This window comes from Lethenteron reissneri, chromosome 26, assembly GCF_015708825.2.
Source record: "Lethenteron reissneri isolate LAM-NWPU_2019-01 chromosome 26, ASM1570882v1, whole genome shotgun sequence".
In the NCBI taxonomy this organism is placed as follows: Eukaryota; Metazoa; Chordata; class Hyperoartia; order Petromyzontiformes; family Petromyzontidae; genus Lethenteron; species Lethenteron reissneri.
In genome coordinates, this window is record NC_083804.1 from 16,734,363 (window position 1) to 16,738,166 (window position 3,804).

Sequence of the window (3,804 nt, forward strand, 5' to 3'; positions counted from 1 at the left end):
TGCAGGAGCCCTTTGATCTTTTATTAAAAAATAGACCTACTCCTTGTCGTTTGATGCCATCATGCCAGAGGGACTAACATACCAGGCACAGTACTCATTTGTAGGGGAAGTTCAGGACTGGTTAAGAAAATCGTGACTGGCGTTGGCCGTGAGCGAAAATCGAGTTACGCAACTGCTCAATTACACACACGTACAGCAATGGTATTTTCCATTACACACACGCACACACTACAACGTGTGCACCTGCACACCTACACACGCCCGAACACACCCTACCCCACCAAACCCCCACCACACCCCACGAACGCGCGATGTGGACACACCCCATATTCTGCTATAAATGCCGGGTTGATGCCCACAGAAAGGCACAGCACGAGGTCAACTCTTCATAATTCCTTCCGACTCGTCAGCATTACTTCCGTCGCTTCAACATGAGCTGCCCATCGAAGAAGGTGAGAGATCGACAACCCTGTGCACCGCACACAGGACAGACACCGCCGCACATGGTGCCACCCTTCCCCTTGGGTGCCACTGCTGAGGTTATGTACCGCCACGGGGCATGTAAATGCATGTTCAATGCTACATATCAGAGTGGCATAAACACTGCTACAAATAGCGCACGTTAAATGGGCGTCAAGGCGGTCAAGGGGGATGACAGAACAGTAGATTTTCAAATCCATTTGGAGATCGTTGCAATGAGACATTTCATCTCAAGGGGTGTTCCATGTAAAATATAAACATCATATGACCTGTTTAACCCCCAACTTCCCCCCTTTGTAAATACAATTGTTGAAGGAGCCTCCTCGAGAGATTTCCTGTCAATTGTGACCGACTGATGCAAATTCTAGTGATGTCTTAAAAGGGGCTAGAAATCTCAAATGTTCTACAACATTTACATATTTGATTCGGTCGCCCAAATATAGATGGCCACTCAGGGCGACAGAGACCCATGCCATCCCATTACGATGTCACTCTCCGTGTGAAATGTAGAGCAATGGACCGAACCCAACTGCACCGTTAAAATTCCATGTTCCCGTGGCACAGGGTGGGCCTAAATCATTGAAAACCGATAGTATAACAGCTCACAATTTTAAAAAAATACTACAAAAATTGGGAGATTCAGTATTGCAGTGTTCTGCAATCTAAGCAAATAAACACTCAAGTACAAATGTAAAGATATATAAATTAGGGGAATCTGTTAACAGCCATGCAAAGATAAAAAATCGTACGACCACGGCCCTGTTCTGTGGTTATTTTACTACGTCACAGCGTTAATGACAAATGGTGTTGAGATTTTGTTGAATATTACAAATAGACCATTTTTTTATTTTTACGCTTATTTTATATATTAATCTTTCATGCTCATCTCATGTGCCATTTGACATCGGTATGGACTCGTTTCCAGCAATATGCGGCACGTTAAAGCGAATGAAATAATTAATTTGGACGAATGTGTCCATATCCTGGTCGGCGGTTAACTCGGCTCATCATCTCTCAGGGGCTGACGGACCAATGACGGTCATCATCCTACAAAAATTACCCCCCACCTCCCGCCGCTATACGACACTAGTTAAAGACGATGAGGGAAGAGCACAACCTCAATGATAATTAGAGCAGGAAATCGCCGTTCGCGACGTTGCCGCCACCGTGTGGCAGCGACGTCATTGCCCCAGGCACACACCCTTGAGTGTTTGCTGTGTACTGGACCTCCAAGCAAATAAAGCGCATGGTATTTCTACCACTGACTCGAGACCGGAGATGAACACCATCGAATGCTCGCGTGGCGGCAGAGACACATGCAATCACATTATGATCTCACCCTCCCCGTGAAATGTAGAGCAATGGACCGAATAGAACTCCGCCGTTAAAATGCCATGTTCCCGTGTGTGTCTCACTCACTTCTGCCAGCCTGAAGAACTGGAGGCCAAGTTCAAGGCTCTTGACAAGGTAAGCGACGGACCTTCGACTTCAACATTTGTACTGTATTGTCACCACCATCATCATCATCCTGTCACTGTGGTTGGTAATATAACCACAAACTTATAGTCTTGAGACTCGGTAAGAGTTTGCTGGGTAAAAAAAAAGATGATAATTTAATTGGCGTGCCAAACATTTATTTAAAGGCATTGCAAAGCACTCATTTAAGGGATATGACCACGCTGGTCAGTACGGGTCATACCAAAACTATGGACCATACAGTAAACAACTATGGTCTTCTTCGCTGGAGGAGGAATTGCAAAACTAAACGAACTCCTTCCTGAAGCCCTCACGTGACTAGCAGACCTCAATGTTGGCACTTAGATCCTGAACGTATTGCTGCCATAGGCAAGAATGGAAGAGCTACGGATCATTAAAACCGCGAATGTGCCCCTTGTCACCAGGATGGCAACAAAAGCTTGAGCAAGGCGGAGCTGAAGGCCGGACTCGCGTCCCTTGGACTCAGCGAGGCACAACTGGACAGCTTCTACCTGGCAGCAGACAAGGACAAGGATGGCAAGATCAGCTGCAGCGGTAAGAGAGACATCATCGTCGGCAGAACATCAATAAGCAGTCATAGCTCTCTACAGTATGATGCATAGATGAGCTATCCGGCTTGCCGATTCTTAACAGTGCTCTCTGAACAAAATATATATTTGAATGGATGTGCTGACTTAATAACTATCAGGGGCTCTGAACCCATTGAGGCGTCAGTGACTGGGTGCCCACGTGACCCCAGACACGTCGGCATGTAAAGCAATGCCGTGGAAGAGCAATGAAAATAGACGACACATTATGCGTCTTCACCGATTATACATAGCTCAAGGATACGTACATTGTGTAACCTAATTGACACGTGCTTGATTTGTTTTTGCGTGCAGAGTTCGTCAAATACTTCCAGCAAAAGAAGTAAAGAGTGACAGTGGAAGCTGAAAACCGACCACACAGCCCCGTGCACACTGCAACACTCGGACACACACCAACAGGCGCGCACACACACACGATGCACACTGTCACACCGCCAACACGCGCATACCACCAGCACGTGTTCAAAGCACACACCGACTCAGCACACACTTCCTTCACCACACGGACACAAATATCATATCCTAAACAATGACGGTGCTTAGCACGAATAATATCTGTCATATGTGTAGTGTAATGTAATTGACATCATAAATGCATATTACTATACTGTAGGAAAGGTATTTCAGGCATATATGTATAGTCCAAAAATACATACGCATATGCATTTGATAACAGAACACACACAAACGATACAAAACCACCTCGAAAGCTGTCTGGTTTTCTCTATTTCCTCTGGGGTTCCTGGTGAGGTGATATGAATTGAACTGGAAATAAAATGACAATCTACCAGTGCGCTGTTGGTGTGCGTGTGCATTGATTCTGTGGCGATAACACGCAACTTCATCATCTCCAGCCGCCATTCGTCACAAACATCAGCGACCAATCACGGCACTTGTGCCAAGCTCGGTGCACTGTGTACAAAGAGGCACTTGAGCTCTTTTCCTAGTGGTGAATGTTCGATGGCATAAGGTGATAAGGTCACGGGTCAAAGCTAGTTAGCAGATGCTCACTGATGGGACCCGTGCCCAGATCTTTCAAGGATCTGTGAGTTTGAGGTTATTTGTTGCACGGGTGATCCCGTTTGGCCAGTTGCCCGACTATTTTACACGGGGGGGGGGGGGGGGGGTCCGTGGTGCTTGAGCACAACAACAAAAACAAAATACAACATCAGTAACGCAAAGAACGAGTACATGGTATTCAAGGAATATTGCACAACGACGTATTTAACGGTCGTAGACG

At 46.2% G+C, this 3,804-nt stretch overlaps 1 long non-coding RNA gene across 1 annotated transcript; it reads left to right on the forward strand.

The window, feature by feature from the left end:
- The first annotated feature begins 312 nt into the window (after window positions 1–312).
- Window positions 313–3,357, forward strand: LOC133348088 (uncharacterized). The gene is made up of 4 exons (XR_009755766.1): window positions 313–452; window positions 1,909–1,947; window positions 2,382–2,511; window positions 2,859–3,357. It is a non-coding gene; the product is annotated as an uncharacterized LOC133348088 (long non-coding RNA).
- Window positions 3,358–3,804: the final 447 nt, after the last annotated feature.